Below are 10,878 nucleotides of genomic sequence, written 5' to 3' on the forward strand. Positions count from 1 at the left end.
TTTGGAAAAAGGCTGCAATGAAACAAAGAGTGAAAAATTTAAAGGGGTCTGAATACTTTCCGTACCCACTGTAGTTTGAGTCGACTGTCATACAAGCCCCAAAACAAACTTCTCTCTATGAATAGAGGTGATTAGTACATGAATGAACACATTTTTAACATTGAATTCTGAATTCAGTAAGCTGCCTGCATTGTAGCTCCCATCACTGGTGATAAAAAGCACAGACAATCAACCGTGAACTAAGCTGCGTGATAAATAATAGTTAAAGTTAATACTAAAAGACCAAAGAATCAACCTGTTGCAGACTAGCTAAGATATTAACCTTTTAAACAACACTACATCTGACTAGTTTTTTAATGAACTAACCAGTTGGATCCAGCAGCATTGGCCCCATAAGTTGCATAACGACGATTATATTCATAAGAAGAATTTGGTGTTTTAATCAGCAGTACAAAAGATTGCTCACAATATCTTGAAAAACAAATTAATGTTATCAAAATGTATTTTTTATTTTAATTTTGTTTTATGTCAATATGTAAAATAAAGTAAAGGATCGTATCAGATGTTATATTTAAAAAATAGCAACATCTGCAAATACAAGGTATACGGTCTATGCTCTTAATCTGGGCTCATAATTTAAGATGAATACATTAAAGAAGACTGTCCAGAGGATTTTTTTCAAAGCACATTTTCTGGTAATTTGAGCTGGAAATGTGTTGCCTGGACACAGAGGGAACACCAGCCAGGCAGCATTTTCAAAGCTTGTACCTGACTTTGATTGCTGCAAAATGTATTCATCACTGCAAATAAGACCACCACATCCTTATCATCATTCTGGCTCAAACCTTCATTATGTGACTCCTCACACTGTGTAAACACAAGGATGAAAATCATCTGAGTCAAATTACAGCGAGAATCCTGGAAGATCCATATTACCATGAGTTGTGTTTTTTCTGACAAAACTGTCAGTAAGACCCACTGTATAAACATGGCTCTATACTAAGCAACCTGGTCTCAAATTACACAATTAGCAAGCATAAACAACACAGACAAATTAATATCAAATGAAGGTCTGTGGTTTTCTTGTGTTTACGTGGCACTGTATGATATTTTAGAACTCGACAAACCTCAAATAAACATAGCCTGTATGTCCTTTGAACTCTTAACTGCACCACTTTGGCCTTGGTTGAACCTTACCACAACTGCCTTATGCATGTACCTTTCTGTATTCTCTCAGCTGTGTCCATACAGGCAAAGACCCAAGGCAGCTGAGTGAAACAAGCTTGGGCTAGCCTAGTGGGCGAGCTGCTGAGAGTGAAGTGCAAACAGCAAATCACACCCGTGGGAGTAACACCACCACACAACATGGACAGACACACGGGATTGATAAGATGATAGCAATATGGATTTCACTTGTCTCCAGGGAAACAACATAGCACGCACAGTCACAAGAATGCCGCGCGCGCACACACAAACTAACTCACACACACACACACACACACACACACACACACACACACACACCCACACCCACACGCACACACACACACACACATACACACATACACACACACTCTGGCTACTCTGCATTTTTGTCCTCCCCTGAGGTTGTGTTACCAGTAGTTACCATAGCTACCTTGGCAACAAGCTGCATTTGTTTGCTTTCTACCAACGCATAAAGGACTTAAAAGTAGCAGAAGGCCAATTTACACTTACTATTAAAGCTACAAAATGGTGACTGCACCTATTGCTCCGTATTCCTTTCTTTCCCTTAAAAAACCACCAGGACTTTAAAAACTCTGCCTTATGAGCCTCTGTGCTTCTGTTGGAGAATTATAAAACAGGATCAGATAGAATCAAATAGGAGAGGTCAGAGGAAAAGAAAAAGTTAAGTATAACAATGTGAAAATACCACATTCTACTAATTTGAAAGAGTTGCTCTGTATGCCAAGCTTCTACTAAATCTGTATTAAAAAGCTGTCAACAGAAGTGACTGGCTGCAGCTGACTGCTGGCAATCTTTAGCAAAGAGCTGGAGAGATGAGGTTTCACTTAATTTGCAGGTTTCACACTAACTTTACCTGGAACTGGATTCCAGAGCAATTTAAAGACAAATAAAGACCTAAAAAACTAACAAAAGACGAGCAACTAGTAAATAACAACTCACACTGTTTTTAACTTTTCAACACACTACTCTGTCCATTTACAGTATCCATCACCAGCAGTACCAAAGCTCACCAAGATGTCATTGATACACAATTCAATATTTTTATTATAAGAATGCAATAAATGACTAATGGAAGAGAAGGAAATGTGTGATGTGGCAGGGGTTGTCTGTAGTAGTTTAATAGTGCCTGACCCTGCAGCTTCCCCCAGCTCAACTGAACATTTTAGCACCTTTTGGCTAAATGTTTTGGTTTTAAAGTCCACAACGCTCAATTGCCCTATTGAATACTGGACTTAAAGCTTGCCAGCATGTTGCAAGAACATAATACCTTTGATTATAAGATCTGAAACTACAAACAAGTATTGTCAAGAAGTGAGAAAAATACTTGATGGAGACTTGATGTCTACCTTTGCCTATTATAAAATGTGGAAGGCTTAACATGAAAATAAATGGCTCAATACAACTGCATCTCAACTATCCTTGATGAAAAAGGCTTGAAAATATGACTATTACGTAGAAAAGTATTGAAATGTACAGTATATCTTTTTATATAGACATTGATATGCTGATAGAGAGAGAAAAGCCACAGATACATGGCAAATTCTGTCGTTGATTGTGATTGTGTCTACTATCTTGCTGAAATGTGCTTCTGTTGAAAATCCATCATTTAAATGAGTCAGTGAGTAAGATCTCTTACAGTACATATTGTCCTCCCAGGTCTTCTCCTGGCCTATTAGAGAGCAGAGCCAATCTCAAGTGTGGTAGGAGAGTGCGTGTGATGACGCAGGACGCCATAGCCGCGGTGCCCCGGGATCACATTTCATGAATGTAACATCAGAGTGGATGCTCTCTGGTGATTTGAAGTGTGAGTATGTATGTCTGTCTGCCTGTGTGTGTGTGTGTGTGTGTGTGTGTGTGTGTGTGTTTGTGAGTGAGTGTGTAGAAAAGTGTACTATAGTAAATAGTTAGCTGAATCTGAAATGAGTCAGTGTAGTTTCCACGAGTACTAAGTTCAACGTTGGGTCAGATACACCCATTTCCAACAAGATAGAAACAAGCACAGCAGACACATAGTCAAAAGAAGGTGCAACAAACACCTTCATATTTCACTACCTTGCCGCACAAATTGAAGTATATTTGTGGTGGGTCCATAGAGATTGTTGAAAATCCTTTCCTTACTGTACTCTCAATGTACTGTCTCAGCCTGCTTGTTGCAGCACGGCTATCATTTATCACAACCTACAGTGTATAATTATGGTCGTATATGCAAGTGGAAAAATGATTTGAATGCAACGCTGCAAGTGACTCTGAGTGAAGGCAAAATACAGAAATTTGTCTTCTGCAGCTGGAAACAGTTGCGAGTGAGACTGAAACAAAACAGTAATGTTGAGGGCAATGAAACCAAAAATTAACTAAAAGACACTCAAAGTAGAACTGCAGAACTGAAAAACTGCAGAGTTGGGTGATAATTCACAGTTGTTTGGTCAATGAGTATGACCAGGATATACACATAAAAATATGAATCATTGCAGCTTTAACATCCATATTTAAGGACCATCAATGAATAACTTTAAAAGCATTGAAAGTCAATTGGCATAGCTTTAAAAAATAACCCTCTTCGACTTATCCCAGACTATACAATCCAGTGTTGGTACATCTGTAAAATAATACAGGATGACAGTAATTGTAATTACTGTATGTGAACTCACTTTGACTGATGGGTTTTTGGCCTTAAATTCAGTTGACATTATATTGTTACCATCACCACATTATACACCAAAATAGCTGTGGTTTTCATAATGAATAACGTTAGAAATCAACATGGGCGCTATTAAGGGGCCTCTGAGCAAAGTCTGGCTTGGCTTGTTCTTACAGCCCGCTAAATATACCCTGAAATGTGAGCGGATAACAGACTGCTGGGGGCCACACTGACGCATTTGCCCTCCCTTTCTGCCCATTACAACTGGGTGCCAAGTTGTTTCGTGTTAAAACTAGACTTGACTACTTGGCTATTCTAACAAGCCATAGTTGGACCTTGTCCAGTCTTCCCTAGTTACTGCTAAGATATCATTCAACACTTACATTTTCTCATCTGACAAATCTACTGTCAGTTTAGTGCTGTGTATAATGCAGTATTTACAGCTAGATACAAAAATATTCTGTAAAGGAAGAGATTAAGTATCAATGCTTTTGATTGTCCTAGCCCCTCTAGCATTGTAATCCAAAGCTCTGGTGTTCTGACTATAACAGCTCTGCCATCGTTTATTTTCCATCCTTAAACAGACTTTATGTCTGTTTTTGTTTTTGTTTCATAATCAACTGCATTTTCTGCTACAAAGAAATAATTACCTCTCATTACATATTCAAACATGTTCACTATACAATAATGTTTCTACAAGCAGCCAATTAGCATTTATCATTACCACTATCTGGCCATAAAAGCAGCAGCGACCTCAGAGAGCACCTGATCTGCAAGCTATAGTGACTGATTATTATTGAGCTAATAATTTGGATTTGTGGAGTGGAGTTGCGGGAGGCAATAGATACACAACAGTGGCCAGTGGCGTAACGAGCCAACACAAGACCCTTAAGCAGGATTATCAAGGCGGGCCCCCCTACTACAGCACATGATGATGGCGCAATGTCCAGGAGTAGGCTACTATGAATAGGACAGGATAGGATCATAGAGACATGGCATATGAGATGAGATGACTGACAAAATAAGGAGCAGCCTATATGCACCACAACAACAAAAACAGCTGGTGAATCTGCACCATAACGCATGAAAAAACACAGAGGCAGTCCCTCATGGATTTTGCAGCCTTTTTTTTATATTGTTGCAGCCCAAAATGCGTGATTTCGCGGGAGCTTTTGTAAAAAAAAAATGTGATGCCTTTTGTATTTTTGTTACAATGAAGTTGCGGAAGATGGTGAAAGTTGCAAAAAAAGTTGTGATTTTTTTTGTATAGATCTGTTAAAAAAAAGAAAAGGAAACTTATTATTATTATTACACAATTATTAGCCTACTATTAATTAATACACTGGGAGATTTCCTAGGAACCTTACCAAAAAGGCTCAGAATGCTGCAAATGTGGGTATAATATGAAAATGGCTGGTGGATTTAAGATAAAAGAAAAAATAATAATTTATTGAATGACTCAAATATAAACATCTGTCACTTTAAGTGGCTTGTTGATCTTTGCATTGTTAATTTCCTATCCTGGCCTGGGACACACACTCAAACGGATAAATAAAGTACTTATTGGAAATATCTTGGAACTAATCTTGATTGGTGAATCCCTGATTTTGCGACATGACTGAAGAGTTGTGGTGCAACATCATACATCCATGGCTGATGCTCCACGCCCCTGACTAGCAGCTGACTGGACAAACGTGTCACGTGGGTCTGGCCGCTTCAAGAATTTCAAACCAAGGCTTTAATGATGATGTCACTCACTTTTGATTCTAAGAACTTTTACTGAAAGTAATTACTAAATAAAAACATTTACTTCCTCCAGTACCAAATGTAGATTTTCTGAAAAAACAATTCTATATTTAATGGTTTCCAGAGACAGGGATAACCTTCCCTGTATGTCACCTAGCAGCAGCAGCGCCGTGTAAAACATGTTTCTGGTGTGTAGGAAAAAGAAAAATCCACACTGCCCATGGCTGCTGTACCCGTATTTGCCCTCTTTAAGAGTCGGTCTGTTGGAGTGCCTGTCTCTTTAAGCCCCCTCATGAAAAAAACAGTCTGCTCTGATTGCTTAGTGATTCTGGGTCTTCCACATCTAGTTGTTTTGTCCATCACAGCAGCCCGGTGACTGACTATGACAAAGTACAGCAGCACTTTCTACCATGAAAAATTATCAATAAAACCTTCTAAATCAAAAACTACACTATCAGACATTTTCTGTTGGACTAACTATGTCATGAAAGCTGTTTCTAAATAATCTTAAACCACATTTGGCGTTTCTGCACTGCAACTTGTTGTTACGATACCGATATAATATAATCTACATTATTGGCCTGTCCGATTTATTAGTCAACTCTACCAGATACAGCACCGTTTTTCATCGCCTATTGTAAGGCAATGTTCACCTGCTTAAGAAAAACAACTCCAGTTGGTCCAGAAGTCTGCAGGCTTTTAACAAAAACTACACGTAGATCACACATTACACCAGTTTTCAGAATTTCTTTGTTGGCGTTGTCACTTTATTGATCTTAATAATTTGACTTCCAACTTACAAGTCACTACATGGTCAGGCACCTCTGTATTTGAAGGAATTGCTTTGCACTCTGACCTCAAGGAGGCGTTTCAAACCCTCAGAGCAAGTACTTCTGGCAGTTCCAAGGTCAAGGCTGAAATCTACAGGGGACTGTGCTTTTGCTGTTGTTGTTTTTTGGCCCTTAAACTTCCTCAGAGAAGCCATGCCAATGCACATCTTTAAAAAGCACCTTAAAACTCATTTGTTTACTCTGCCTTTCCATTGATTTGTTCCAAATCCACTATGTAAACTGGTCTTCATTAGATATCTGAATATGCTATCATCACTGTATTATATAACAGATGCATATAGGGTTGGGAACCAAAAATCGGGTGCTAATACGGCACCAGTGACTAAACAACCGGTATTTACCAAAAAGAATAGCAACAGGGATTTTGGTGCCTCATATTGGTGCCACGTAAATGTCTGTGCTGCTCTCTGATGCTCCAAAACGGTCATTACAGGCTACGGAAGCATCGCTGCACAGGACGTTACAATACCGTTAACTAGTAGCTGGATTGAACACAGCAGTTAAAATGCTGACAGCTTACGTTAAACATTGTAAAGTGTGACTATATTTTCCTGTAGAGGATTCCAACACCGGGATGTAACAGTCTGCGGCTACTGTTGTCGGACAAAAAACACAGACGGTGCGTTTACTTGAAACTCGCCAGCCTTGTGGTGCAATGTTATCAAATTATCAATTAATCATTTCATTTTGACCATATGGCCTTTGCATTAAACAAGCCGTTCTTTAATGTCCCCAACAGTTGTTCTGTGCTCCTTTTTTATATTTCATATTATATCCATTATAAATATATTATAGACATTTTGGTTAAGGCACCGGCACCACTTTAAAGGTAGCGTTTTAGCACTTATATCAAAAAAAGAAAAGCTATACCCAACCCTAATTGCATGCCAATTTTGGTGTCTAATTCAGTGGATATGTGTTGATAAATGCGTGTATCGATAATGTTTTCTGACTGAGATTGGCATCATCAAAACCTTGTAGTAGTGTAAACTGCAATTTCAATGCTCTGTAATTGGCATAGTCTAAATGTCTACATGGCAGCAATGCTGTAAACTCAGAAGGAACTGACATGCAGCATCACCTTTCCAGTTAAGTCATTTCTGTGAGTCATTTGTAAGCTGATAAAACATAACACATCACTAATTTTTCTTATTTTTTTGACTCTCTTTAATAAAGGGACCAGCCAGTACTGCTGCGATACATCTAAATCAAGTAAATAGAGATGTAAAACTCTGACCTTACATAATAAAAACAGTGATGCAGTATAGACTAAATGTACTTAATTATAATAATATAATTATGACTTCACATTGTCAACTGGGAGAGATTGTGTGTGTGTGGGTGTGTGTGTGTTTGTTTGTTTGTTGATTGTTTACACTTGTGTGTGTGTGTTCGTGTGTGTGTGTGTGTGTGTGTGTAAAAGCATGTGTGTGTGGAGGAGTTACCTGCGTATTTGTAGCTATGTATGTCAGTCCCTGCAGGCTGTGATGGCTCTTGGGCAGCTCATCCTACTGTTGCTACCCCTTAGTGTACACAAACACACACACACAGGCTTTGTGACACTGATTACTCCTGTGGAAACACAGAGACACATTACATGACATACCAGTCAACACAGAGGAAAGAACAGTGAACCAGCAATATTAAAATGTTTTATCTTTTTCTGTTGACTGGGGATTTTCTTTCAGATATGTATTAACTGAAACAGGCAAATAGATACAGTATGACTATATCATATACATCAAACACTGCTATCAAACTAGCGGGTCAGAAAATCTGCGACAACTGTGACTTTTCCAACTGTGACTTTAAAGCACACACTTTCTGCATGAAGTGACAGTACAGGCCACCGGTCAACACATTCTCTGGATTTCATGTCCAACCATTAAAGATTGATGATGCATCCTTCAGCTCATATGATCAAATCCAGAAAAGTTGCTCAGTTATGAAGCTCAGGTTAAGACAAAGTTGGAAGGTTGACTCCATCTTGTAAAGCCTTATTATGTAGTTCTTACAGCACTTGTTTCAAAGCGCATATTTTTCCTTCACAATCAGCTGCTTTATACATTTTCACTTTTCAATGCAAACTTCACACACATCAACTTTTGAAATGCCCTACCCTGAAGAGTTGTTCAGTGTTCCCCAAGTCCTGCTAGAAAAATCCAGAACTTTCTGAAATGTTATCCCTGTTCTCTATCATCGTCTCCTTGGGAAGACATACCCTACAGCTGAGTAAACAGCCCACACAGTACGCATTCAACGGACAACCAGGTATCTAATAGAAAAAAAGGGAGGAAGAGTGACAGTTAAGTTAGTATGCTAAGAGGCTCACCCTTGTTGTTCTGAGCGGCCAGGCCAATAGACAGAAAGCAATGAGGTGCTACTTGGGAGGCTGTGGCCCCAGAGTGTGAGAGGATAGCATGAGCACAGCAATCCAGAATGCCACAGATCAAGTTACAGAGCCGGTAAATATAGCAGAAGCCTATGGCCTCCACAGGTCACTCAACACTCAGTGGCATTCCAATTTGCTCTTAAAGGACTAGCATTAAGGTTTTATAAGCCAAGCTGGGTAAGCATCAAGTCCACCACACTGCTTTAACCAGCAGATTGGCTAGCTTCAGTCGATCATGATTCATCCACAGCAGGCACCTCTGCATTCCTCAAGTAAAAGTGCAACTGCATAAGTTACTGCATAGCCTACACCCCAAACTGCCACAATAAGTCATTTATTGCCTGTCAGTCAAGTCACATATCAAAGTAAAAACTGTCATAAATGTGAACGGTACTAACTGTATTTCAGCTTTATATGTCTTATATGTCTACAAGTAATTTCTTACAAATTAAAATAATATTCTATCTTGCTTCCCTTATTCTGGACATCTATGTATAGTTGCAATCCTAATGTTGGCCTATGAAAAACCTACACCAGTAAATGACCAAATCGCGTATTTTCTAGCACAAGAGAACAGTTGACGTAGGCTGTGTGTGTGTAAGACAATGGAAAAAGACAGAGTGGACGGTCTCCGTGAAGGGTATAGCATTTCATGAGACTAGGAGAAGATGGGACGACACAAGAACAGAAGCCATACTCGATGCACCGCAGTGTGGCCGTTTTTAAATGGTGCATAACAGACTGGTTAAAGGCAAATGTCAATGTATTTGAAATAATTTTGCAATAAGTCTGGGGATAATGTTATTCCACACGTGATTAACTAACGTTAGAAAACCACGTAGGAGTGTTGCTCGGTAATGGATGCGGGGTAGGTTTGACAGAGTGAAGGGGGCGGCGGCGGAGAGGAGATAGCATAAACTCAGTTTTCCCAGTAGTTCTTTTTACTTGGGGGTAGCGAAGTACAAAGTTAATACAACGCTTATTAACCAGCCTATGCTTATTTTCTCCGTGTCACCGCGGCGGTGAACGTCCCGCGTGGACTGGTTAACCCAAGTAACGTTAAACAGTAACGTTAGCGTATCTGTAAAGCAAAGACAGCAGTGTTACGGCAGGCGGTTCAGTGGTTATCGCATACAGCTTGGACCTTTAAATTGTGAACTTTCAGAGTCGGTTTAGCTAGGTGTTACTCTTCCCCCATGAGGGCAGTTTATGTAGAAACTAGTTAGGCTAACGTTACCTGTCTTTGAACATTTGAAATTAAACTGGGCTATTTCGCCATGTGTTATGCCGAATATTTTAGCGGCTCATTGTGACTTCCAAAATGTATTAAATTGTGTTTTTTATTCTCGACGAGCTCTACAGTCTAACATGGTCGGAAACAGAAGTTCGACTTGTTTCTGCCCATACATTAGCGTTAGAGAACTGCACCTGAGGGTTATGGTGGTGTGAGCTGTGGGGTAACGTTAACGTTACTGAACTGCATTCACTCACCTCACTGTTGGAGATCATCCTGATCCAAACGGGCAGCGAAACGCCCCCAAATGTATCTTTACGGCAGGTTTGTGTTGCTTTTTAGACCATTACTTAAGTTGCTGTGACGGTTGACCAATAATTTTGAATAGAAGACTACATCCTCGTGTGCTTTAAATCAAGACTACGCTGGTATTTATCCTTATCTTCTATCATCTTGCAGTTGTAGTTTCTTTCTGCAACCAAGTAACGGTTCTGTTCGCTTTAAGGGTGACGTCAGTCCGGTAGCGAGAGCTAATTTATGATTGGTTCATACCTTTCTGCAAGCGTCACCAGCCAAAGCGGCGACCCGCCTCCTACACCGTCACCATGGTGACGAACGTAAACATCAGAAATTGCTTTCATTGAAAAAAAATGCTGCTTTCATGGCTATGGGAAAGACGCTTACTTGTTGGTTTGTGAGTGACCCCTGGCAAAGCATCGCTATTGTTATTATTATAATATTTTTTTTTAAAGTAGCATAGGAACAATATTAGTACAAATGGATTTAAGTA

General features: G+C 39.5%; 1 protein-coding gene across 3 annotated transcripts in view; it reads right to left on the reverse strand.

The window, feature by feature from the left end:
• usp2a (ubiquitin specific peptidase 2a) overlaps positions 1–10,592 on the reverse strand; it is a 41,161-nt gene extending 30,569 nt beyond the window's left edge. For 2 of the 3 annotated variants that reach the window (XM_034866722.1, XM_034866720.1), the window contains exons 1-2: positions 8,795–8,949; positions 7,908–8,034 (exon numbers count right to left, since the gene is read on the reverse strand). The gene's annotated coding sequence lies outside the window, so the exon portion shown is untranslated. Of the gene's footprint in view, positions 1–7,907; positions 8,035–8,794; positions 8,950–10,345 lie in introns of those variants that run through there. The other variant, XM_034866721.1, reaches the window with a different exon arrangement.
• Positions 10,593–10,878: the final 286 nt, after the last annotated feature.

This window comes from Etheostoma cragini, chromosome 3 (genome assembly GCF_013103735.1).
Source record: "Etheostoma cragini isolate CJK2018 chromosome 3, CSU_Ecrag_1.0, whole genome shotgun sequence".
Classification (NCBI taxonomy): Eukaryota; Metazoa; Chordata; class Actinopteri; order Perciformes; family Percidae; genus Etheostoma; species Etheostoma cragini.